At 42.3% G+C, this 27,917-nt stretch overlaps 1 protein-coding gene and 1 long non-coding RNA gene across 13 annotated transcripts in view; both read left to right on the forward strand.

The window, feature by feature from the left end:
* The window catches only part of CAMTA1 (calmodulin binding transcription activator 1), an 848,163-nt gene that overhangs the window by 82,849 nt on the left and 737,397 nt on the right, over window positions 1-27,917 (forward strand). The gene's annotated exons all lie outside the window — the stretch shown is intronic.
* Window positions 1,364-8,088, forward strand: LOC119871907. Its single transcript, XR_005359851.1, has 2 exons — window positions 1,364-1,821; window positions 7,894-8,088. It is a non-coding gene; the product is annotated as an uncharacterized LOC119871907 (long non-coding RNA).

Genomic DNA, 27,917 nt, shown 5'->3' on the forward strand with positions numbered 1-27,917 from the left:
TTAGAGCTAGACTATGAGGCTGTGTGGGTTGGACTTCTCACTTTGCTCCTGAGAAGGGAAGGCCCTTCCTCGGCGTCCCCCGCCCCCTCACACACACACTTAGTGAGGGTAGCAGAACAGGAACTGTGACACCTGAGGCTGTGTGCCACTCTTCTTATGCCTTGAGATACGGTGGCTGAGCAGCTGGCCCTCCTGTGTCTGTGCCCCTCACGTGAACAGACTCAGCGGGGCCTAGTGCTTTGGGGGCCACCCTGGAGCCTCCTCCCGGCCCCCATCTGGCCACTGTGGGAGCCCTCTGATGGAGGTTCGCCTTTCTTTGGGCATCTCTGGCTCTGGGAAACGCGCTCCGAGGATGAGAAGCTGTTCTGGCCATTCCTCATTGGCACTCAGCTCTTGCCAGAGAGGGAGTTGGAGGAGGAGAGGCGGCAGCCATGTGGCTGCATGGTCAGGAGAGCACGGGAAACCTTTCTTGTTTGTTCTTGTTGGTGCTTCTTGTTTCCCTGGGAAACTGTGGCCGTGGTTACCGTGGACTGTATGACATGCTCCCAAATCCTAGGATTTAGACCAGACTTTCCACTTTGTGCACACGTCTTCACCTAGGTTTGCAGATACACTGCCTGATGACAAATAGCACATGTGCCTACCTCAGAACTTTGGTTATTCTGGTTTGATTGTCCAGTCCCCCCCACCCCCCATGCTGGTCCTTTTGAGTATTTTTACCCCTCTTTGCCCTTCATTTTTCCAAGGAGAAACCTGAGTGTTTTACTTCTCATATGTACAGTGGCAGGAGCACTGATAGGGAGGGTTGAAACCCTGGGCTGGGCTGTTGCCTTGACTTGGTTTTGCCGGCTCCTGTACAAGTTACAGCGTCTGGCACAGGAGCTTGCACATAGTAGACGCTCAGCAAACACTCACTCTTTCCATTCTCATTAGCACAGGTAATTAAGAACAGGAGCTGATAGACTGCACGTATCTGTGCAGAGATATATCTGTAATTAAAGTTTTAATTAAAGAAACACCAGACCAGGCAGATGGTTCTTATGCCTGCATCCTGTAAACCAAACAGCCATGGCTTTTTGGTCTTGCAAACAAGCAAAGCGGAGACTGGCATCTCTCAGGGATGGCACCAGAGGGGAGGGGTACTCGTATTAACTAGCCTAATCTAATTTTGTTAGTACTCTATGTGATGCCACATCCAGGGATAATCACTGTAGTTTGAAATGGAAACACGATACATCAAAGTTATATCCCAACCAAAGCTTTGAAACTTCAGTCAAGGGCATTACCACAGCCCAGCTGGTATATCACAAGGCATGTGGTTTTGTGCTAGATCACAAAAGCTGACAAAGTGTTATTTAGGATCATCAGCTAAATACAGTTTTAAATTAGAGTGCTATCATCCCAATTTTTTCGAGTTTTTGCCACCATATAGCAGTGTAGTATTGAGATAGGGGATATGTGTCTGCCTTGCTTGTATAGGTCCTCTGTGCTGCTTATGTCACAGTGACCTTAATGACCAACCAAGTACAGAATTCAAAAAAAAAAAAAAAAACATAACAACCACAGGGGATAACAAAAAGATACCTATCTCAGGTCTTACCCCTTAGAAGAACCTCCACCCAAGGAGCTCCATGAACGTGTTTAGGTCATGCCACTGTTAGCAGGAGGCCAAGGCAGTGCAGAGAAGAGGCTATGGAAGGTCCACGCCAGTTCACCTGGACCTCTTGAGATGCATCCACTCCTTAGCCTCCAGTTTCTTACCCTTCCTTGTAATCGTTTGCTCATCTTTGCTCATGACTTTCTGCAATTACTGCACTGCCGGTGGGTAGATCTATAGCTCAGTTACATGCCAGTTGATGTAGCTATGTTTTTACCACCTATGTCTCACTCATTTGTTTTCTGTTTGTTAGAACCAGCATTGAAGATGTTCATTTTCTATTTCACAGTGAAACATCTTAGTTTAGAGGGTTAAGAGAGTAGTTTCTGCTTTGCTTAATTGTAGGAGACCTTATCCCTGTTTCTTTTATTTTTATTTTATTTTATTTTTATTCTATTTTATTTTATTTTATTTTATTGTTATTATTTTTTTGTAATACGCCACAATTTTTAGTGCGACATGGCCTTATCCCTGTTTCTTTTAAAGGAAACAGGGCTCTCAACAGAAAAAGCCTGTGTCACACCGGGATGTATATAGGTGTCTTCACATTAAAGACCGTGTCTCTCTCTCTCACACACACACATACACACACACACACACAAGACCGTGTCACAAAGTTGTAGAACCCAGAAGTACTTTAACTCCTCATAATACTGTCGGTAAATCAGAACTCCATCATCTTAGCAGACATGCCAAATCTACAAACTTGTGATGCTCTGTGAGTGACACATCCATGTGATGAGGAGACAGAAATGTTTTCACCGTCTTTTTGCTTGGGGAAGACTTCTGTTATTTGGGGAGATCCTCTTTGGTTTTAGAAGAAGCCAGTTAAATAAATGCAAGCTAATTTGAATAAGTGGTCTTGGATGTGTGTGTCCAGGAAATACTGTCAGACCTTAGAGACAAAGTGCTCCTAAGTAGTGAGTCGCCATTTTATGTGCAGAATTTGAACTTGACCAGCTACGAAGTCTGTTTCTTCTCTCGTTTGGTTGGAGACCTTAGCATGTAACCCTCCTGTGTGTAGCACAGTGTTCGGTTGTAGGAGGTTTCCTAGGAGGTGATGTGTTGCTGCTCAGAGGATGACAGAAGCTCCTCCTTTCAGGGTAGCAAATGTTTCTCCACAGGGAGAAGGAAGCATCAGCAAAGAAACCCACCTGGAATAGGAGGTTTTTAATTTCTTATTCTGTGGTGGGCATGAAGAGAGCTTTTGCTCTCCCCAGTACCTGGGTGTTGATGGGGTTGGGAGTGGTGGTGGTGGAGTGTTGTCCACCCTCAAATGACTTAAATCCAAGCACTTATTCATTGATTGAGTACTTAGTTGAATGCCTAGTAGCAGGCGCTGTCCTAGTTACTGGAAATAAAGCAGTAAACAGAAGAAGGCCATTCTCCTCAAAGAGCTTGTTTTCTGAGTGGGGGAGGAGGAGTCACAACCAATAAACAGAAACTAAGTAACAGTAATTGAAGGATTCTGTGTGCCAGTAGTGTTTATTAACTAGGTACTCCTCAGAGCACTGAGGAGGTAGGTGTTCTTCTCCTTGTTTTGTAGGCAAGGAAACCGGGGTACAGAGAGATAGAAATAAGTGCTCAGTGTCAGATAGCAGGACGCGGTGCTGCTGGTCTTCCAACCCTGTTGACCTGCCATCAGGTTTCATGCTCTTCACACTATGTGATTTTCTCTTTTAAGCAACCGCCTAATCTGTTTATTTCTACACCAACACAGAAATGCTGATGATACTAGGTGTGATGAAGATCAGTGAAAGCAAAGTGAACCGTTGAGAGGGTTCCTGGATGTTAGCCTGGGGGTGTGCAGGTGTGTGCTATGTTAGAGAGCTTGACTTGGGCAGGTGTCTGGTAAAGTGATTTGAAGGAAGTGACACAGTGATCCAGGTGGTATCTGGAGTAAGAGTATTCCAAGCAGAGGGAAAACAGAAGGAACGGTCCCCAGATGGATGTGGGTTTGGCAGTACTGGAGGAGAAGTGAAGAGAACAGCAAGGAGGCCAGTGTGATTGCTCTGAGTGGGTGTGGTGAGAAGAGTAGGATGAGGTAGCCAGGGGCCGTGTCTCACAGGGCTTGATGGGGCACAGTAAAGTCTTCTGATTTTAGCGAATGAGAAAGGAAGCCATATGAGAATTGTTGAGCAGGAAGATAGCATGATTTAAGGGATCATTCTGAATGCAGTGCAGAGTATAGTTTAGGGCAGGGGTCGGCAAGCCCATCAGGTGAAGGCTGGATCCAGCCAGGTACCTGTTTTCGTGCAGCCTGCAAACTAAGATGCTTTTTACATTTTTAAATGGTTGAAAAAAATTAGATGAGTAATAATTTGTACATGGAAATTATACGTAATTCAAATTTCAGTGTCCATTTAAGTTCAAGTTTTATTGGAATAGGGCCACACTCATTCATTTGCATATTGTTGGAGTCTGCTTTTGAGCTGCAACAGCCAAGTTGAGTGGTTGCGACAGAGACCATCTGGCCCACAGAGCCTAAAATATTTACTATCGGGCCCTTTAAGAAAAAGTTTGCTGACCCTAGTTTAGGGCCATAGGGCTGGAAGTAAGGAGACCAGTGAGGAGACCATCGTGAGGTCTGATGGTGGCCTGAACCAGGGTGGTGAGAAGTGGTCAGATACTGGATGTGTTTTTGAGGGAGAGCGGACAGGTTGTGTGCAAATATGAGGAGTTGGGTTGGATGCCAATGTTTTTGCACTGAGCAGCTGGGGGAATGCAGCTTCTCTTTGCTGAGATTGGGAAGCCCGTGGGAGCTGCAGGTTGGGGAGAAAGGGTGAGGAGAAAGCAAGAGTTGTGTTTTGGACGTGTTAACTCTAACATGCCAAGTGGAGGTGTTGACTAGACAGTCACATATATGAGTTGTAATCTAGAGGAGAGGCCTAGGCTCGAGCCAGACTTCTCAGTATTTTGGCATATAGAAGGTTCTTACAGCTGTGGGATGCATGGGATCTGAATGGGGTATGGATAGGGAGAGGTGTTCAAACACGGAGCACTGGGGTGTGAAGAGGAAGGAGAAGGAAGCAAATAAGAATGGTAGGGAACCACCAGAAGAAGGAAAACCAAGAGGGTGAGGTCTGGAAGAATGTGTTTCAAAGCAGAGAGAATGATCCTCTGTGTCAAATGCTGCTAACGGTCGGCTAAGATGCAGACAGAATTGACCATGTACCTGGCAGCATGGAGGTCAGTAGTGACTTTGATATGAGCTGGATGAGTGAAGTGGTGAGGACAAAAGCCCTGTCCCGGCTGGTTCAAGCAAAAATGGGAGGACAGGAAGCAGAGCTGGTGCATTCAAAGAGTTCTGCTTTCTGCTGCCCAAATGCATGCTGTGAGGGGGCAGAGTAGGGTTTAACCGGGGATTGGGATTTTGCTGGGGGAAGGGGCAAAGGAGCTGAGCTGTAATGATGGACTGATACTTTAAGCCAGACAGATAGCAAAAAGGGAAGCATGAGGGAGATGAGGGCAGCAAGAGGCCATGGCATCAGAGTTTTTCAAGGAATAGGATCAGGAATGGTTGGAGTGGAGGGGCAGAGTACCTGGGTGGCTTAGTTAGTTAAGCATCTGATTCAACTCTTGATTTCAGCTCAGATCATGGATCTCAGGGTATAGAATCGAGCCCCGAGTTTGTGCTCTGCTCTGGGCGTGGAGCCTGCTTTGGTATTCTCTCTCTTCTCTCCTCCTGACCACCCACTTCTCTCTTTAAAAAAAAAAAAAAAAAAAAAAAAAAAAAAAAAAAAGAATGGTTGGAATAGAGATAGTCAAAGACAGGGATGCTTGAATTTGATTGTGATGGAGTGCAGTTATGGTTAACATCAAGGCCGAGGGCATTGCTGTCCAATAGAAATACAATGTGAGTCACATGTGTAATTTTGACTGTTTTAAAAGCCATGTTTTAAAAAAGTGAAAAATAAATGGAATTAAATTTAATGATACATTAAGCTCAATATCTAAAATATGTGAACATGTAATTAATATAAAAATTTTTGAGATATTTTACATTTATTTTGTACTAAGTCTTTGAAATCCAAAACGGATTTTATACTTTGAGCATCTCTTAATTCAGACCAGGCACAATTTCAAGTGCTCAGTATCCACATGTGGCTCATGGCTACCATCTTGGACAGGTTGAAGATTATCGTGGAAGTATGGTTCAAGTAAGGTTATTAGAGAGGAGTGGGTCAAGGAACAGGCCAGTGTTTAGGAAGGATTGTCTGCATGGATTTGAAAGCACGTATGACCCCTTTTGAGAGTAACAGGGTTGGAGAGGCAGAAGGGGGATGCTGTGGCTGTTGGTATGATTGATGTTTCAGTGCTCACTGCTCTAACCTTCTACCCACCAAAGAGCATTTCCTAACTCTAACCCTGTCCTACTTCTCAGAGCATCTGTGAGGTTCTGAGGGATTGCTCTAGCCTCATTTTAAATCCAGGTGGTACCTCCTTGGAATGATGGGTTTGGGACAAGACTTCTGAGTCACAGTGAAGTGTCAGAACACAAGGCCATAATTTTGACAAGATCTTCCAAAAATGGCAGCTTTTCACTTGGGTTTTTATTTTCATCCAGAAGGCTTTTCATTGCCTCACTAATGAAAATGTTAACTCCATGTGGGCAACTCATTATAGCCATTTCCTCCACCACCACCCCTGCACCAGGAAAAAAATAACCCTTTAGATTTTTATCTTTATTTAGTCCTATCTTTAATTTTGGTCTTTGTTTTGGCATAATCCTCAGATACCTCAAATGTTAGTTATGTTTCACCCTGAAATGTGCTTGAATCCCTACAGAAGTTGGTGTTTAGTAGCTTCGAGGTAGTCCCATGTGATGCAAACGGCTGCCTACAAAACCTGCCTGTCTTCATCTGATGCTTTTGAAAGGGCAGGCATGGTCATGGTCAGCCTTTTACCGCGTAGAGGATTTTTATATAAATATATGGTACACATGCACACCTGGGTGTATATACCTGGGTGTATAGTAAGTTACATAGATAAATACACTTAGTATTTGGCTTTGATCCACAATATGTCTTTAAAGATTAATAAAAGTTGATGATGGGGCCGGAAGCTGTTTTTTTAGCCTTGTAGGCCAGGAAAATTCAAGTGTTTAGAAAGGGTAAATGGGAATGCTGCAGCTGCTCACGTGCTCTTGCTCCTTTCTATACAGCTAATGAGCTCCGGGGAAACAGGTGCATGGATACCTCAATTCTGTACCTTTATCAAGTTTAAATTATTTTAGCTTCTCTCTAGTTTGGTTAGGTTAACCAGTAAGTAAGTAAGACAAAATAAAATGAATAAAATAAAATAAAATAAAATAAATAAAATAATAAAATATAAATAAAATATAAATAAAGTAAAATAAAATAAAATATAAATAAAATAAAATAAAATAAATCTTACCAGCCTTGATATTTAGGAAGAGTCTGTTTTGAGCCATGTATTTGTGAACTTTATATTCTTGGATGACTTCTGTTTTGAAGGAGTAATTGCTTGTTCATTTTGTATGAACTAATGGTGCGAGAATGTGGGGTCTAGGTAATTTGTTTTGTTAGCATCCAGACTTCAGTAATAACCATGAGTGTCACCGAGTCCACCTGGTTGCTAAGTGTGCATCGTCTATAAGTGTAATGTCTTTCTTCTGGCACCATTGTACTCATGCGAAAGAAAACTCAGTAAACACAATTTAGTAATAAGGAAAGCTTACTCATTACATAAGTTTTCTTAAACTCTCTTTATTCTAATTAAAATGTTTCCATCTAATAGGGAAGTGGATGAATACCAAGAAGTGGAAATTAAGCGAGAAGTTAAAAGAACATTGATGGCTTTATTGCAGTTGGTTTTGAGCTTTTTCTCTCTACTAAATGGTGTTTTGCTTATAAAGTCACTCCTTCACACATAAATCTTTATGACGAGTGGACTGGAACTTATTCCAACAAAAGAAGAGTGGGTTTATGATGCTACTTGTAAATGATAACACATGTTATGTAAGAGAACCAAAGCATTAGCTTTTTAAAAGCATTTTTGGAATGATTAACTTAATTTGGTCCACACACAAGTCTAGTTTTCTTGAAAGTGAAGGTCAGTGTGTCTAGGAGACTAGGAAAGTAAGCGCTTTGACACTTGTTCATTATTTTTTATTTAGATCTGGGTCACTAGCATGCTCTTCTTATAATTCTCGCCTCAAAAAAAAAAAAAAAATCCAAAGCATAACATTTGAACTTGTACTTTTGTTCCTTCAGAAATTTACTGCTGACACTGAAACTTGATCCAGCGTGGCCTTCATAACCCTAACCAAAGTGGATGCTTGTTCTGTAGGGGGCAAGCCCTCGGCTGCCCTTGTCCTAGAACTCATGTGTACACCAGCTCTCTGGATGCTTCTCTGTGTTGTCATCTCAATTGGCGTTTATTAATAAAGCATTTATTAACTCAAAACACCCATCTGTGCATGTAGCTGGGGCTATTCATTTACAGATACAACCTGCCCCACCTGCCCCACCTGCCCCACCACTCCCCCTGTCCTCCTCTGCTCCCACCCTTCCTGGTTTTGTGCCTGGCAGACAGGCTCTTTCTATAGGCCAACCCGGATGTCACTTCTCTGTGCACCCTTTTTGCACAGCCTGTCCTGTTGGCTCACTTTTAATGGGCACTGCTTTCCATGTCCCTGGCCACAGCATATTGTATTTTGTCTCTTTATTGGTGTTATTAGTCCCCTAAACTTTGAGCTCCTTGGAGCAGGTGCTAGACCTCACCAACTTCTCTTTCCCTAGAGCCCAGCCCAGCGTTGTGCATGGCTGTGAGTAAATGAATGTGTATGGATGAACCAGGAAGGAATGGTGGGGTAATGTACCAATATTACCAGTGTAACCAAATGTTACCACTGTTACCAAAGGTAACCAATGTTACCTTTTCAAGCCAAAAAGGTAAACCTAATATTTCAGGGGAAGAGAATGAATACCATTTTCATTTATGTAGTCTTATAATTTGGGTGGCAGAAAGCAAATATTCAGAGAACAAGTCAGAAGCTGCTGTCTGATTCCACAGAGAGTCACATTTTATATTTAAAAAAAATGTAATTTACATTTAATTGCCTAGAAATCTTCAGTTTGTTGTTCTGGTGTCTTAATTAACTAATTATTTAATTGACTAACAACTAGGGGAATAGATCATAAATGTGAGGACTCTCCTTGTAAGAAGCCCACAGCTCTTTTCTTTCCATGACCTGTCCTTTTTAGTACCATCCTTGAGGCTTATGAAACTGACTTGCCTCTGCATTGGATACATGCTTGAATATGATGGTTCTTTCATAAGTACCTGGCTCCATGGGAATTCACTAGTCATGCTTCTGTTCAGTCAATTTGAGGTTTGGTTAGAAATCATTCCCATAGTAGAAAAGCAAATTAGCATTACACATTCCCCCCACCCCACCCCTTCAACCCCCCTCGCAGAGGTTTTCCCAGCTTCTCAAAGACTCATTAGCACGAGTGTTCAGTGTTTTACCCAAAATCACTGACTTTAAAATGGCTCTTCCCCTCCAGTAGCACCCAAGCAAGGGGAGGTAAGTGAGACAGATCAGAATGAGCAGACCTTCTGCTGCTTTCCTCAGCACTAGTGTGCATTTGGTGGTTTAAGGGCCACTGTGGAAAGTCAACCTGTAGCTTATTAGGATCTTACATAATTAAGGAAATGTTATTCCTACTCCTCATTCAATATTCCTTTGGAATACTGCATTCCTCTGACCTGTGAAGCTGCTTGGAAGTACCGAGTGGCAGTGCTGGGGATTTAGTGTGAGCTGTCCACCTTCTCATTCCTGTGCTTCACCTAATGGTGTCTAGCAGGGGAGCCTCTCAAAGCATTGTGTTGTGTTGCATCAATATGTACTTAGACACGCTAATCTGAATTAGAGAGCTGATTGTACATAATGACTCCTTGGGGATGCTGTGGTAGAAAAAAGAAAACAAAAACTTAAGTCATTTACTGAATATGCATAGTCAGTAAAAAATCCTTCTAAAATTAGTATTAATTGAATCTGAACCTTGATCATCTTTGAACCTTTAATTTTTAATTCAACCCCTTTAAAAACTCTTGTGGCCTCTTAAAGATACATCCTACAACTAATAAAAGTTACATTGTAATGATTGTAAAAAGGCTGATTGTAAAACACCCAATTTTGAGTTACTGTAGGGAAGTGATTTATATGTACATACGCACACACACAGACATACATGTGTTCTATACAAACCGTAGTTTGTCTTTATTCAGACGTCTCCTTCTCTCTCTGCCTCTGGAAATGGGGCACATTTTCTTCAGTTAAAAACAGAAATAGAAGCGATGGTCTTGACCCATTTTACACTTATTTATTTCAGGCTTTCACCACACACTTGTTCATGGGTGCAGCAAGAAGAGGGACCCACAGAGCTGGAGCGGTGAGGGCTGGCCCTTTGGACTGAGCACTGGAGGAACTTGTAAGGGGATCTTGACATCCTGCAGCCCCACATCTGGCTCTGAGATAATTCCATTAGTGAAGTGATCACACTTAAAACCCCAAATTAATGTGAGCTGAATGTCACTGAAAATGAAGTCATTTAAAGTGGCCTACTCTTGCTTTACTCACAGTTCTTATGTGGGAGATCCACAGTGTGACCTGGCTGTGGAAGAGCAAGTCTGTCCAATGCTACCTGGTCACAGAGGTCTCAGTGATCATCCTCGGGCCCCTTGGTGAGCCTCTCTTTTCATAAAGTTCTTGTCTCCAGAGCAGTGATAGAATTATGTGCTGGTTGCTGTCTTGTCTCCTACAAGAATGGAAGCCCCACAAGGGCAGGGCCTCTGTCCTGTTCATCTCATATCTTCAGTGTGTAGGGCAGGGCCTGGCGCAGTGTGGAGTCTGAATAAATGCTGTCGAGTGAATAAATGGGTCAACTGGAATGGCATCCTTTTTGAATGTTTGCTTTTAATTTACCTTTTACATATAACTTTTTAAAATGATAAAACAGTGAAATGAGGGTAAATGTAAAAATTTTGTGATTGAAGCAAGTGGCACAAGGTGTTTATGAGTTACCAGAGCAAATTGGAACTTTAGAATATTGGATTACGTGTTTACTCTCCGTCCTGGCATCCATGCCTCCTGATGATAAAGCATAGGAAATAGATGTAGGAGAGACAGGAGTCCTGTGTCTGGAATACAGGCATACCTCAGAGATCTTGGAGTTTTCATCCCAGGCCTCTGCAATAAAGCAAGTATCACAATAAAATGAGTCAAATGAGTGTTTTTGTTTCCAGTGCATATGAAAGTTAGGTTTATACTATACTGTGCTCTATTAAATATGTAATAGCATTATGTCTTAAAAAATGTACAGAACCTTAATTTAAAAACATTGCTGAAAAATGCTAACAATCATCTGAGCTTTCAGTGAGTTGTGACCTTTTCGTTGGTGGTGGGTCTTGCCTTGATGTAGTGGTTGCAAGATGCTCAGGGTGGTGGGTATTGTAGGCCAGAGTGGCCATGGCAATTTCTTACAAGACAACAATGAAATTTGCTGTATAGATCGACTCTTCTTTCATAGATGCTTTTTCTCTAGCCTGTGATGCTGTTTGATAGCATTTCCCCCATAATAGATCTTTTTTCAAAATTGGAGTCAGTCCCCTCAAACCCTGCCACTGCTTTGTCACATAAGTTTATGGAATATTCTAAATCTTTTGTTGTCATTTCAACAGTCTTCACCGGGAACAGATTCCACCTCAAGATGCTTGTCCATAAGAAACAACTCATCATCTGTTCAAGTTTTATCATAAGGTTTCAGCAATTCGGTCCCATCTTCAGGCTCCACTTCTAATTCTAGTTCTCTGGCTCTTTTTACCACATCTACAGTGACTTCCTCCCCTGAAGTCCTGACCCCTTCGAAGTCATCCATATGGGTGGGAATCCATTTATTCCAAATTCCTGTTTGTGTTGATATTTTGACCTCTTTCCATGAATCATGAATGTTTTTAATGGCATCTAGATAGTTCTTTCCAGAGGTTTTCAGTTTACTTTGCCCAGATCCATCAGAGGAATTCATATCTATGGTAGCTATTGCCCTATGAAGTATATTTCTTAAATAATAAGACTTGAAAGTCAGAATTACTCCTTGATCCATGGGCTGCAGGATGTATGTTATATTAGTATGCATGGAAACAACATTCTTCGCCTTGTACATCTCCATCAGAGCTCTTGGGTGACCACGTGCATTGTCAATGAACAGTACTATTTTGGAAGGGATCTTTTTTCCTGAGCAGTAGGTCTCAACAGTGGGCTTAAGACATTCAGCAAACCATGTTGTAAACAGATGTGCTGTCATCCAGGCTTTGTTGTTCCATTTATAGAGCACAGCAGAGTAAATTCAGCATAGTTCTTTAGCATAATTCTAGAATTTGCACAATGGTATATGAGCATTGGCGTCAACATACCAGCTTGCATCAGCCCCTAACAAGAGAGTCAGCCTGTCCTTTGGAGCTTCAAAGCCAGGCACAGACTTCTCCTCTCTAGCTGTGGGAACCCTAGATAACATCTTCCAACAGAAGGTGTTTTGTCTGCATTGAAAATCTATTGTTTCATGTTGCTGCCTTCATGAATCCTCTTAGCTAGATCTTCTGGAGAACTTGCTGCAGCTCCTCTATCAGCAGTTGTTGCTTCACCTTGTGCTCTCATGTTATGGACATGGCTTTCCTTAAACCTCCTGAACTTACCTCTCCTGGCTTTAGACCTTTTTAATGCAGCTTTGTTCCCTCTCTCAGCCTTCAAGAATTGAAGAATTAGAGCCTTGCTCTGGATTACACTTTGGTTTAAGGGAATGTTGTGGCTGTTTGATCTTCTATCTAGACCACTACAACTTTTCCCATATCTGTACTAAGGGTGTTTTGCTTTCTTCTTCATATATTCACTGGAGTAGTACTTTTCATTTCTTTCAAGAACTCTTCCTTTGCTTATACAACTTGGCTGCTTGGCGTGAGAGGCCTAAGCTTTCTGCCTGTCTCGGTTTTCAACATGCCTTCCTCAACTGAGCTTAATTATTTCTAGCTTTTGACTTAAAATGAGAGACATGGACTCTGCCTTTCACTTGAACACTTAGCAGCCATCGTAGAGTTATTAACTGGCCTAATTTCAATATTGTTGTGTCTCAGTGATATAACGAGGCCCAGGCCTGAGGAGGAGGAGTGATGGGGGAACAGCCGTCAGTAGACCAGTAGGACACACTCAACATTTGCCAGTAAAGTTTGCCATCTTCTGTGGATATGGTTTGTGGTGTCCCAAAATGATGACGGTAGCAACATCAAAGATTACTGATCACAGGTCACCAAAAAATATTATAATAATGAAAAAATTTAAAATACTGTGAGAATTACAAAAAATGTGACCTAGATCCAAAGTGAGCAAATGTTGGAAAAATAGTGCTCATAGACATTCTTGACACAGGGTTGCCACAAGCACTCAACTAAAAACTCAATACCTATAAAGCACAGTAAAGCAAGTACAATAAAACAAGCTCTCCTTTATTTTAATATCAAGATATCTAGTGAGGGGTGCCTGGGTAGCTCAGTGGGTTACGTGTCTGTCTTCACTCAGGTCATGATTCCAGGGTCCTGGGATTGAGCCCCATGTCGGGCTCCCTGCTCAGTGGAGAGCCTGCTTCTCTCTCTCCCTTTGCTGCTCTCCCTGCTTGTGTGCGCTCACTTTCTCTCTCTCTCTTTCAAATAAATAAATAAAATCTTAAAGGACGTTTAGTGAAAGTCTAGAAAGAAGCATTGAAAAATAAAAATAGTAGACATTTTAAACTTTTCTTCATATTTAATAATTTAAAATAATAGATTTTGGCATCAAGTAAACAAAATAAACCAAAATATTTCCTAGATCAAGGGGCAGTAACAAAGACATGGAGGGCGCTTGGAGGCAGTTCTTTAGATGTACTAACATAAGTACTTGTCTTCCAGAATACCTATGCATTGCAGCCGCTCCCCTCTTTATTCCTAGTGTGCTGGCATAGGCCACAACACCCACACATTCTTAAGAACCTTTGAGGAGGATTTGCTAGTTTTTAATACAAAGGTCAAAAACCAGGGAAACTGTATCCTGTGACGTAGGCTGTTCTCTCAAGGTGAGTTTATTTGGGGCACCAACTTGTGTCAGGCTGGTTACAGAACTGGAGCTTCTCAGGTATAGCTGCCTGCCTTCATCAGATTCTGTTCATTTCGTCGTGAACTTCAGTTACTTACTGCACACTGAAAGAATCACCTAAAACCAGGAAAACCAAAGGCCTACTTGAGCTTGAATTTTATGTCACGTAGAGAGGTACCCAACATTTCTGATCAAGTCAGTAAGTACGTTTCACTTCCTTTTAAATAAAGTGTGAAAAGCAAAGAGCAGATTTTTATGTACCACAAAGCAAAACAAAACCTTTCGGGGCATAATGCATTTTTCATTAAACTTACCGCTGAACTATTTTGATTATGTAATCTTATCCTCCCGTGAAAGTATAAGAAGTGTGAATTTTCTGGGGTGAAGAAATAATTGCAGAAGGTGGTTAATGAGGCAGAACTCACAAATCTGCATTTATAGTTTTGTGGGCAAATAAATCATCAGTGGAGGATACAGATGTAAAGAAAAATTCTTGATTGCATTCAAGAAATGCAAGGTTGAACTTTTCACTAAAATAGAATTTTACAGCCTCTCCGAGGGATGTTGTGAGTATTAAATAAGTGTAATGTGCTCAGAATAGCAACCCAGGGCGTAGTGAGCACTAGGAAATGTGTGCTCTTTATCTCTTACAAGGATTTTAGCACAAAAGACTAAATCATGTTTTAATCATGCATAATAAACCGAACTGTAATTCAATATGGTGAATGTCCACTTTAACTCAGTCAAGAGTGGCTTTTAAAGCCAGGGAGATACTGAAACGTTTTTCTTTGGGCTCTTATGTGTGACATGTGTAAGATCCTGGGACAGGTTATCCAGATGACAGCCCAGAGCCCAGACATGCAGGAGCAAATGTGTAACTCTTAGTTGTCTTTGGAAATCCATTAAACCTGAAGATTTGGTTGACTTTTTTTTTTTTTTTAGCACACCCCTTCGTTCTATGTGTGTACTTCTAAGTTTTATGGAATAATTCCATAAAACTTAGAGATTTATGACCAGCAGATGCTTAAAGCTGCTATCAAAATTACATACCTAGCACTTCATTGATTTGAAATCTTGTTTTCATTCAACATTCTTGCAGTTTAAAACGGGACAGAAGTTTTTAAGAGTGATTACATGAGTTAGTGCCCTCTGGTGGCACGTAGAGGGCATCAGGCAGAGAGGGACTGACCCATGAACTTCAGATACCCTGAGGAGGAGGAACCATCTTGCAATTGGTTCTTCTCTCAGAGCTTTTCTTTTTGGTGGGTTTTGAAAAGGCCAATGGTGGTTGACTTAATGCCCATCCATAATTTATTTTTCGTGTGTTGGGTGCTCATCAGTGCCCTCGCCCATTAAGCCGTGGCCCTGGAGTTGACTAGTAACAGCCTTATAGGAAGACTTGTTCAGCGGCGTAGGCTATGATGAAATTCCGGGTGAGGGGATTTTCAGGTGAACTTAGTGTAGGAAGGTATTCCAATGTTAAGGTTTTCCAAAAGGGACCAGGATCTCCATTTTTAGATGCATCTCTTAATTTGTCTTTTGAAGAGGGGACCCTGTCACTTCCTGGATGATGGCCTTTGGGTGATTCACTGGTGCCGCTTGAGACAAACCTACCTGCTGGATTGGAAGTAGGTGGGCATTCGTTCATTTAGATCTTTCCTGGAGGACAGCCCTGCCTTTCATGCCTGGGTCCTTTGGCCAGATTCACTTATTAGTCTTTGGGCTTTGGGGTCAGGTAGACCAGGAACAGCATCCCACCCCCACCTCTGAAAAGCTGTGGGACCCTCAGACAGTCGTTCTGCCTTTTATGAGTTTCTTAGCTGTAAGATCGGTCTGCTGCTGCTTCAAACCTACATCAGAAGATAGTTATGTGGTGGAAATTCGAGTTCCTATGTGAGAAGGCCGTAAACTGTGCAGATTGCTGTTACGTATGTGTTACTTTCCTTCTCTTCCCCAAAGCAAGCTCCTCCCTCCTTTTTAATTTAAAAGATTATTTAAAAAATGAACTTTTAATCTTGGAATAATTTTATATTTACAGCCAAGTTGCAAAAGTGGTGCAGAGTTTGCATATATTCCCTTTACCTAGTTTCTCCCACAGGCCTCACTTTGATACTGTTGAGGTTTCCTGATAACTTTTCATTTATAATCCCTGTGAACTTCAATCACATTTGGCTTAAAAGGCCCATTTAGCAGTTGGCTAAGGCTGAAATGTTTGCCTGAATACCTATATTCTGCTGAAGATATGATATTTGCTTCCAGATAGTCCTTCTGTTTTTACCTTGGTCCATGTGTGACCACTTGACAATAGAGTTTTCTTTGATTTGCCACGATCTTAACACCTAAATACTTTACCTGATTATGCAGTTAATGAGCTGTGCACCCACAGAGGAGACGAGGCAGGCAGTTGGTGTCAGCATGTCACCGAGGCACATCAGCACCCTCTGCCGTGTCTCACACTGTCACAGTTTTAAGTCAGAATAGAAGCATGTGCATATTCTGAAAAACCCCTGAAGTCCCAAAAACATTTCTTATATTTGGAAATACAAAAAGAACTGATGCAGCTTCCTAATCAAAAGCCCACCAGCTGGTTTTAATATATAGTCTGTAATTAGTATATAAAAAACAGTAGCAGCTCACATTGTATAAACTTTTACAGTCTAAGAAAATGATTTCACAGACAACATGTCATTTGGTTTCTTAACCCTGAGAGATAGGTGGGGAGAGCTTTGTCACCCCCTTTTCATGCACCTGAATGAAGTGAGAGAGGCCAGGGGGTCACTGGTGGAGGCCAAGTTCATTAGAACCACTCTACACATGACCAAACATCTCTTGCCCAGGCCTCCCCCAGCACTCCTCTAAGAATGTGACCTTTAAAATGGTGTTTTTCAAAAAAAATAAAAAATAAAAAAAATAAATAAAATGGTGTTTTTCCTCTTCCATGTTGGCTGAATTCCATCCCAGGGATCATATTTGTGCTTCTAATATGCACAGTTTTCTTTGGATACCTAATTGACGATTTATATATTTTGTTCAACCTAGATCTTTCCTGAACATTATCAGAACAGCATTATTAGGCTTGATTTAACAGAATCTCACCATCCTGGGCCTTCAGGGGGGAAGTCACAGTCTTTGCTGACCCTGAGCATCTGTAGGCCCTGGTGTACCTGCAGCCTGCTCCGAGTGGCAGCCTGTGATCTTCAGGCTGGGTATTGTGCTGGTGAGAACCTGGGCATTGGAGATACATGGGATGATTTTTTTTTTTTTTTTTTTTTTTTACAAGAACCACAGAGATATTTGAGGAAACGATGTAGTTTGAAAAAGTGATAAATGGACCAGGTTCTTGAAAAGCTAGCAGAACATCTTATTTACTTACACATATAGATATAATCAGAAAACAGAAGTGAGTCTCCTCAAAAATTTTTTTGCAAATATGGCAGGTGTAGATGCTTTTATATAAATTATATTATCTGTTTCTGTGGTATAAAATTTAATTTTGTTCTCATTTGTTTATTTTTGGTTAGGTCTCCATTTCTAACAGCATCTCATTTAACTTTTCTGAAACCATGAGTTCAGAGGAACCCATGTGCTGGTGGCTGTAGTGGCACTTACTCCCAGATGGTTAAGTCTCACTGACCACTTTGGGGAGTTGAGTGGATGGTTTTTCTTTTGTTTTGTTTTGGTTTTAATCAGTAACATAGGCCAATCTACAAAGCCAAAGTCAAGTGTAAGAATTAAGATACATTTTAATCTTTTCAAATTTTAAGAGTTTCATTAAAAGGACCATCTTTTTTTTTTTTTTTTTTAATGCAGACAAAGCCTCCAAGTGCTTGTCTGGTTCCAGCCTGGCACCTCAGAGTCCTGGAGCAGCATCCAGGGTAAATCCCTGGTGGTTTTCCTCATGGCCTCTAGTGGGGGTGGGTGTGCTGCTCCCTTACAACAGTCCCATGGGTCACATGGGAAAATCTGTGCTCTTGTTTTGATTATCCCCTTCATGTTAGTGCCTTTTAGGAAGTTGTAAAACAGATGAGGCTGTCTGGCTGGTCAGAGAGGTTGGGTAACCACTGATCTGAGATCGTCCCTGCCAGTGTTGGCAGAATTCAGAATGAAGTTTTAGCTTCACGGGCACATTGTGGGGGAGTTGCGTGTGATGATAGGCGGTGGTCCCATCCGGGGCAGTTCCGTGGGACGGACCCCGGGAACATGAGACTGGAGGCTGCTGGGCTTCTACCGGCTGGCAGATGTGGCTGTGAGTCACCCATAATAGTTACTGCCTCCCTCTCAGAGCGGTTGGGGAACCTGAATGGCCAGTCTGAGAAGGGATCGTTAGTGTTCACTTGGAGTTTTCTGACATTGACTGGAAGAAAGTCAATGGACTTTGTTGGAGAAGAGTAAGACTTTAGCTGTATAATTTACAGTAATGACCCAAAACCTCATGTCTGCTCCCCACAAACCATCCATTTATCCAAATATTTACACAAATTATAAATTTCTTTCAGCCATGGGGCCCTTTTTTTCTTTTTTTTTTCCTTTCTGTTTTCTTTCCCCACCAGATAGATTCACACTGAAAAATAAGACAGACTCCCAGTATTTGCATGTTGAAAATTAAGATCCGTGCCCAGAGGCACCTTGTGGCAGGCACTGTAAGCACAGAACTGGGGCACTTGTTTATTTGAAGGCTGAGTGTGACATATGATGGAACCTATCTTTTTAATACCCACCCATCTGTCCTGGACTGAAGCAGGCATTTGGAGTAGCTTTTGCATTTTTAAGTTCAGTTTTGAGAACCACTCATTCACCGTGAATGCAAAGTTGCTGGAACTTTGTTTCAGAGATGATGCCACCCTCTACTTCTGTGAACCTAATAAAAATAGCATAGAATAAAATTTAATTATGCTATGCTGAATATTTCATGTGGAATTAAGGGGCAAGAATTAACTTTACAAAGCATTAAGTTTGGAAAGAATAAAGGCTTTGTAGTTTCTTTGGAAGATACTATAATTAAAAGATTTGCTCAAATGTATTTGTCCCATTTTAAAGAGTTTAAAGAAATCCATCCCTCCCTTCCTAAATTGATTGCTCCTCAAACATCAGCCCCGCTTGGCAGTAAATACGGTGAAGCCACTGCTGCTCTGCTGATCTGACGGCTTCTTTCTGTTAAGTGTAAAATAGGTTTTTAATCTTCTGATTTAGATGTTTAATAGAAAGTAAATATTTGACTTGCTTTGGTTTCTGCTGAACCTGTATTTAAATCCACACAAACAGTTTGAATAAAGTGAAAACATCACTGGACTAGCTATTTTAAACATTTCAGAATGTGAGAATGCCAAATGGGGTTCCCTTTTAAAACTAGAAATGGCTGCTTGCATTTACATAATTACTGCTAACTAGCACAACATTTTACATGGTGACAAATGCAGGGTAGGGAAAGTATCTGTTTAAAAAAGCTTGGTAAAAGGAAGCTGAGAAGCTCTGTGAGCAGCTGCTTCAAGTGGAGGGTCTCTTTGCAAAGCCAGGGGAAGGAAGCCTTTCCATAGGGACAATGATGTCACCAGAGGAGGCAGGTAGTTCAGGCAGCTGCTTGGAGTTGCTTGTAAGCTGTCCCTCAGGCTGAGCTTGCAAACTTTTTGTTCACAAGTATTAGTTCCTAAATCTGCTTTTTGGTGTTGGAGTGGGTACAGCATTCTCTGTCTATGGTTAAATGGTGTCTGATGAGGTCAAAGTTCAATTTTGGTGAAAAGAGCCTGGGAGGATATTTGTGAAAATGAAGACGAGTGTCACCAGATTGAGCAGGACTTAGGCCAGAAGCTCAGATGTGGCCTTGATTCTGCCCTTTGTCTCCTGCCAAACATGGAACCCACCTGTGGGTCCCTTTGTTCTCAGCTATGTCCCCCTGTGTGCATCTCTGCTGGCACCTCCAGAGTCCAGGCTGCCTTCATTTTCTTTGTTTGGATGTCCGTCCCCTCTTCCTGTCTCGCTCCCTGTGCAGGGGCCAGAGTGACCAGAGTGAGGTCAGTAGCTTGCTTAAAAACCCTACAGCGACTTTCCACCCATTTGGAGTAGAGTTGGCCCATGTGACCTGGTCCCTGCCTTAGCTCTCAGGCCCGACCATTTGCTCTTCCTCTGGGCTCATTGACCCTTCCCACAGCTGGAACACTCCTGGTGTGCTGCTCTTTTGCCATTTCCTCTACATGGAGTGGTGTCCCCTCCTATCCTGTGTTTGTGTGCTGGCTGCTTCATGCCACTCAGGTCTTACTTCAAATGTCTCCTCAGGGAGCCCTTCCCAGGCAACTCATGCTAGCACAGTCTTCCGTCACTCTATCATGTGGCATTTTTGAGTATAATTCATTATTGTCTGAGATTGTCTTTTGTGTTCCTTTCCCTTCTACTCTTCCCCCATCCCCTTAGAATGTGAGCTCTTTTAGGCATGAGCTTTGTCCATCTCAGCTGTCTTCTCAGCAGATACAAGGGCCTGCAAGTGTACAGATTGCCACTGATTAAAATAATGCAGGACAGGAGCCCTGGACAGCACTAGTGTCTGAGGAGGGAGCTGACCTGGTGTAACTGGGCACCTAAAAGGATAGTCATGAAGTCCTCGTGGTCCCCAGATGGTTTTTGGAACCATTTGGGAAACACCACTAAACCTTGCCTTTTGGCATTGAAAGCTGACATGTGGGGATTCTAAGAATGGCTGTGGACATGGGCTCAACTACGGGCTAAACCATGTGGATCATAGTTGAGCCCATGTCCTGAGAAGGTCCGGGACCTTGCTCTCAGGGCTCCCCAGGTGAGATGAAAAGTCAATATTCCCCCTACTCTTGGCTCAGTGGGAGCTCAGCAGTGGGGGTCTCGCCTCCTCGCTGGGGCAGTGGCTGTGCCTGACTTTGCCGGAACTGAATTTGAACTCACCCACACCTAGCTTGAGAGCTAGACCTCATTTTCTGTGATTGCACCTGTGGCATATTTCTTAAGAGCATGACAGGTACACTTTCTATGTTCCACATTCCTTCTGGGGTTAGGGGACAGATCTCCTAAGATACCAGCATTTGCAGAAGTCTAAAATTTGGTGAGTAGCTTTTAGCTTCCCTGTTTCTCCACTTGGCTACATCACAGACTTTTAGGAGGAAAATGTGGTGAGGCTACTGATAGCTGGAACATTGATGAGGATGTTTGGAAGTACTTAAACCAAACCTTTCATGTTCAACTTTCTTAGGGTAGAAAAGAATCACATTTCCAACTCTTGGCCATCTCAAATATGATATGCCGCTGCAGGTTGTCTGTCAAAGCATTTACTTTGGCCTCACATATGTTAGCTGGGGACTGGGTTGTAGAACTCAGGAGACCTCAGCAAAAGTTCCCCTGTGCAACCTTCCATTCTTGCTGCTGTCTTTTTCAGGACGTTGTTATGGTGTTGGGTTGTTTTAGTAAAAACACTAACTTCTCAGTTATTTTATAGTGAAATAGGCCTTCTTAGAACTGAGACCTAGGGACAGAGCCCATGAGCTGGAGTGTTTGCATTGCTTTTGACTGAACATCAGCTCATGAGGCTGGATTTAAGAGAATCTCCCCTTCTCATGTGTGACTGGAGCCTAGTGCCACCCACGGCACAGTGCCTTGACTGCCTGGTCCCTCACTTGCCTGGCTAGAGAGCAGGCTCAAGCTGGGGGGAGCAGACAGGTTGTTAAGAAAGGGCCTGGCCTGCCAGAGACTGAGATGTGTCAAGTGGGGGTGGCTGGATAGGGCTGGAAAACAGGTTTCGATGAGCTTACAGAGGGTCTTGTATGTAAGAAGTGGGCAACCGCAACAGGCATTTCCCCTGGTAACGGAGCTGGTGAACTGGGGTGTGTGTGGGGCCAGTTGGGGGCAGGGAGAAGAGTAGGAGGATGAACCAGTCATTGTGGTTTCCTAGTTACTGGAAACTCCATACACCTGTTTTTGCTGGGAGCTGAGAAGCCGTCTACGGCATACCCCTGAGGTGTATCTCTTTTCTGATTTGGTCCTTTTGGTTGGTTGCTTTTGAGGTTAAGGTGCCGGCTTCGTCAACTGGATATTCTAAACAGACTCATACGTACCTACCTGGCTGGTAAGTATTTGAAGAGCAATGACTTTCCTGCTTGGATGATTGGAAATTAGTTTGTGCAGTACACTTGACAGTGTGGTTGCCACACAGTATACATGGCAGTTATTATTTAATAGTTTGAGTATGACCCAGAGTATAATGGTCCAGCCTGAAGAAGTGAGCCCTCTGGAAGGGCATTCTGATCGTGTCTTATTGGCATTGCGTGTGAGCAAGGGAAAAAGCGCCTACTTACTATTGTTCCCATCTCCTTTCCCAGTCTTAAAAAAGCCAAAATGATTTCCTGCCCGCAAATTGCTTGGTTTTCTTTTTCTGGTCTTTCCTTTCATGGCCAAGATATTTGCAGAGATTTCTGGCTAACCACCCATCCGTAACTTTCCTCTTCATTGCAGATGCTGTGGTTGGTGGTATCATCCAAACAACATCCAACAACTTCCAAAGTTGTTGCCTTAGGAGATCTGAGATTCCAGTGGTTCAGCCACTGAAGTGGTTTTACATTCCTTGTCTTGATAACTGTGTTAATCTTTCAGGTTGATTGAGAAAATATTTGTTAAATTTCAGTGTGTCCTGACTTAGATTAGAGAAAACTAATACTGTGTATATTTTAGGATCCATCTTTTGCCCATTCCTCAACCTGTACTGATGATGAGGCTTAAAGATTCTGTCCTTTAGGATGATGGTGAGAGAATGTGCTATCAATCGGGAGCGGTTCTCTTGGGTGCCATTGGCTTGTGAGTTGGCCCCTCAGGATGGTAGATACGATTTCCAGGGAAGAGTTCAGGGAAGATGCTGGAAAGGGGTTTTCCTGACTCTTTTCTCAAGTGGAATCTCCTTTTTGCTTCAGCTGGCCAAGCTTAGCTGGCTCAGCCTGCCTGATTCCTAGAAGGACTTCCCACCCTCTCATCATAGCAAACCTCCAAACAGGTACCTGGTTGATGTGGATCCCGTGGTTTGCTTTGTTTGAACTATTATCTTTTTAATGGAGAAGTGGATGATCTAGACCAAGCACCAAGGTTCTCCTGCCTTTCATGTTCTTCATGTGCCTGGATGCCCACAGCTTGCTCTTGTGTGGATCTGTAGGGCAGACCAGGTAGTCCTGTAGGGTCCATGAAGTTATCTGTACTTGAGGGCTTCTCCAGAGTGGGGGACGGTTTGCTGCCCCTGACGGTGCTGCTGTCACCATGGAAGTGTGCCCAGCTTGCTTAGCCATCTGAGATGCACCATGGATGATAAATAATAATCATGGCAGTGTGATTGCTGAAAGGCAAGCTCCAGCCAGTGTGTGCTGGGTAGTGTTTTCCTGATGGATGGAGCCTATTCTGGGAAGCAGCTTATTGTCTCACGTGAACAGGCTTTCTAAAATAAATGACTGCTTTCTTAATATTTTGAATCATTTTCTTCAGCACATGTTTTGTAGCCGTGGTTTGAAAGCTTGCCAAATATATGCCTTCGCACAACTCCCTGTAGGGCTGGATATACAACCAGACCAAACAGTGTGATTTAAGGTTGAACATAATTGGGAACTCAGCAATCACTTGCCTTGCATTTGATAGAATGGCAGCAGAGTGCTCTAGAGTTATTTCTCCGTTAAAAAATTATATATATAATTCGCACACACAAACGCACACTCCTATATGGTTTTACTGCCTCATAATAAAGAAGTCGTGTCTGAAACCACTGGCCAGAAACACTAGTGTGAAAATTATTGACTTTTGTGATGGAGGCAGTAATGAGCTTCAAACAGATCCTAGCAGTTGATACCACAGATGTGACTTAGGACCTTAGTCAAGTTGTATCAGGTTACAGGATGGAGAAAAATCAGATGGTGGCGGAAATACATTTTAGACCCAAACCCCCATCAAGATTTTCATCAGGTGATGTGTTCCCTGTTTCTGTGCACTTCAGTAATTGAGCCATAAACTTCGTGAACTTGGTGCTGCCTCCCAGGTAAACAAGGGGCTTTGGTGTTTACATTTCAAGTGCTGCCGTGTGTTTGGGATTGTTGGACTATCGGTCTCCTGTAATTGAGACCTTCTCATGTGCCTCTTGTGTGGTGGGAAAAATGCTATTGACAGCCCCACTTCCTGGAGCTCCTTAAGAGGTGGAATTGAGAGCTCTTTGAAAAGTCACAGCTAGAATCCGAGTTTGTTTACCAGGCTGAGGGAGATCACACCAGCGGGTGTTTATGGTGACTCTCTGGATGACAGAGAGTGGAGGCACGCGAATATGTCTGCCTCACTCCCTGGTGCACTGGCTCCTTCAGGCTCATCGCCAGCTACAGCACTGTGCTGGAGGAGGGGTGTGGGGAGGGAAACCATGCCTGGCATAGCTACCGCAGTTCCCCAATGATGGCATCCCATCGCCACACAATGACATGGCCTACCACCACCCCTTGTAAGAGAAAAATAAAACGGAGTGGAAATGTTGCTATCTTAAAGTGAAATTTTTCCAGGGTGCCACCTCCCCCACCCCCCCCCACCCCCGCCATGAAAGTTTGGATACTTTTCTAGTCATTGAAAAGCTATCTTTTGGAGTTTCAGTCAAATTAACCCAGCTTCAGAATTTAACCTTTATTTGCAAACAACATGATTATGAAAAACCCTAAAGAATATGTATCTATATATTCCACCTCTAAGAATATGTGAATTCAACAAGATACAAGATACAAAGTCAATTGTATTTGTGTATATTAGCAAAAGCTGAAATTAGAAAATCAGTATTATTGGCAATAGCTTTAGAAACATCCAATACAAAATCTCAGAATGTTTATACGACTTCTGCCCTGAAGACTGGAACATGTTCCTGAGAGAGATGGGAGAGACCTCACATAAACGGAGGGCTAGGCTGTGGATTGAAAGACTCAATATTGCTAAGATGTCTGTCTGTTTTCCCTAAATTGATTTAGGAATTCAGCGCCATCCTAGTTAAAATTTAAACAAGCTGATTGTAGTTTAGATGGAAATGCAAAGGACCTGAGAAAACCAAGTCAGTTTTAAAAAAGAACAAAACTAGAAGGTTTCATTGCCTGATTTTCAAGACTTCCTATAAGGCTACAATAGTCAATCTAGTGTGGTATTGCTAAAGGATAGACATGTAGATTGGTGGCGCAGAATAAAGAGGCCAGAAATAGACCCACACATACATGGGCAGTTGATTTTTGACTATGGTGCTAGGCAGTTCAGTGGAGAAAGGATGGTCTTTTAGACAAATGGTAATGGAACAATTGGACATCCTATGCAAATGACAGGAACCTCGACCCATACCCTGTACTATATACACAAATTAACTCAAAATGGATCATAGATCTAAGTTTAGAGTCTAAAACTTTTATAAAACTCCTAGAAGAAGACACAGGATAAAGTTTTTGTAACCTTGGAATAAGAGATTTCTTAGATACCAAAAAACACAATCCATAAGAGAAAAAAATGGATTTTGTACTTCATCCAAAGTAGAAATTCTGTTCTTCCAAAGACAGTGATAAGATAATGAAACTACAGGCCACAGACTGGGAGGAAACATTTGCACAGCATATGTGTAATAAAGAACTGGCATCCAGAATGTATGAACTTTTAAAACTCAGTAACGTGAGTTATTAAAATGGCCAACTTAAAAATGGGTAAGAGATTTGAATAGATGTGTTAAGATATACAGATGGCAGCTGACTACATGAAAGACATTTGGGGTCCTTGGTTATCAGAGAAATGAAGTAGAAACCACGGTGATATACTAGCTAATGTATATCATTATGTATGTATTCTATAGTCTATAGAATGTCTTCAAAACAAAACAGAAGGCTTGGTAATACCAGCTCTCATACCTTGCTGGTGGGCATGCAGAATTATACAGCCATTTGGGAAGAAATTTTGAGTTTTCTATAAACCCGCACCTTAAAAATTCTTAAATCTGTACTTAAAATATGGCCCTGCAGTGTGACTTGTAGGTATTAATGTGAAAGAATAAGAGGCTGTGTTCATACAAAAACTTGTGTGTGGGCTGTGGCTTTATTCATGATTTCCCAAAGCAGAAAACCCAGTGTCATTCCACTGTCGAATGACCCTCTCAGATCAGTAGAATACTACTCAGCAAGGAAAAGAAGCAAACTGATACAACATGGATGACTCTCACATGCATTATGCTTAGTGGAAAGAAACCAGACTCAAAGGCAACATATGGCCTGATTCCATTTCTGTGACATTCTGGAAGAGGTGAAGCTGCATGGAAAAAGATCAGTGGTTGCTGGCGTTGAAGGTGGAGGTGAGTTGACTACAGAAGAGCACAAGGGAACTTTATCTTGGTTATGGTTGTGATTGTACAACTATACATGTTTGTCAGAATATATAGACCTGGATATGTTGAACAGGTACTTCACACAAGAAAGTATATGAATGGGCAATTAACATGTGGAAAGGTCCTCAGTATCTTCCCTCACAAGGGAGGTATGAATTAAGACTGTTGGGTGCCATGTTATACGTTGCTGGTGGGTGCATCACATGACACAGCTTCTTTGGACACTTGTTTGGTGGTTTGTATGAAATTGAACATCTAGATTATAATCCAGCAATTCTACTCTTCTCGTTTACCTTAGAGAAATGAAAATATGGTAGTCCTCCGTTACTCAATGTTTGCTTTCTTCAGTTTCCGTTACTGGTAGCAGTTGATCCTCCCCCTCTGATGGAGCGCCAGGGGGTCAGTAGTAGCCAGTGCTGTGTTACCTGCTCACATCATTCACCTCCTTCATCTCATCACACAGGCATTTTATCATCTCACATCATCCCAGGAAGAAGGGTGAGTACAGTACAATGAGAGAGATACACACACAGTCATCTAACTTTTGTTACAGTATGTTGTTATAATTGTTCTATTTTATTAGTTATTGCTGTTAATCTGTTACTGTGCCTGATTTATAAATTAAACTTCATTACAGGTATGTATGTATAGGGAAAAACATGGCATATGTGTAGGGCCCAGTGCTATCCATGGTTTCAAGCATCCACTGGGGGTCTTGGAAGGAATTTCCTGTGGATAAGGGCATGCTCCTATATTTGTTCACAAAAGGACCTGCACAAGAATGTTTCTATAAGGCCCCAAACTGGAAACAGCCCAAATATCCATCTTCTGAAAAATGGATGAACAAATTGTTACCGCAGTGGAATTCTGCTGAGCAGAAAAGAATGAACTACTAATACAACCATATGGATGGATCTCGAAAACAAAAGACGTACATACTCTATGAAACCCATCTATGGTGATGGAAAATGGTTCTTGAGGACAGAGGGTAGAGTAAGTAACTTGAAAGAGAGCAAGGAAACTTAGGGTGATACAAGTGCACTAAATCCCATTTCAGGTTGTGATTGTGTGGGCATGTGTAATTGTTAAAACAAACACATTCAGATCCGTACATTCGACTGTATGTTCATTATGCCTTAATAAAATGATCTTAACTCAGTTTTATAGACATTTTATTGAATCCTTTTTTAAAAAAACATTTATTCTGTTCGGTCGTCATTACATGCATTTTGCATAAACCCAGGTTTCTTTGTGGTACCTGTTGACATGGTGCAGTGACCAATGGGCAGGAGGAAAGGCTTAGCTTCTGATTCCATGGTTTGACATGGCCCAGAGCTTCAGAATGTCAAAGGGCAGGTAAGTAGCCCTGTGTTTCTTGGCTCTGTGTCCTATAGGATCTGCTTGTGTTTACTGGCTCACCATGTATAGGAGCTCAGTGCCGTGGAGAACTTGAAGACTCCCATGCACCTTATGCATGGGGGCAACCCCTTCTGGAAGCTGATATGGCTGGCATTCAGCCCTGTGGACCGAGCTGGCTGGGTGAGGCAGGTGATTGGAAAAGATCCTCTTGCTCCAGCTCACTGTAAACATCAGGGCTCTGGCTTTGGTCTCTCTTTTCTTGCTATACTCTCTGTAGGTAGTGTCGTCCAAGGGCGTGGTTTCTACCATCACCAGTGTGTTGACAATTCCCAAATGATCTGCAGTTCATGCTCTTCTTCTGAGTCAAAGCTATCTAGGTATCCCCTCTGTATTGC

The sequence above is a fragment of the Canis lupus genome, chromosome 5 (assembly GCF_011100685.1).
Source record: "Canis lupus familiaris isolate Mischka breed German Shepherd chromosome 5, alternate assembly UU_Cfam_GSD_1.0, whole genome shotgun sequence".
Lineage (NCBI taxonomy): Eukaryota > Metazoa > Chordata > Mammalia > Carnivora > Canidae > Canis > Canis lupus.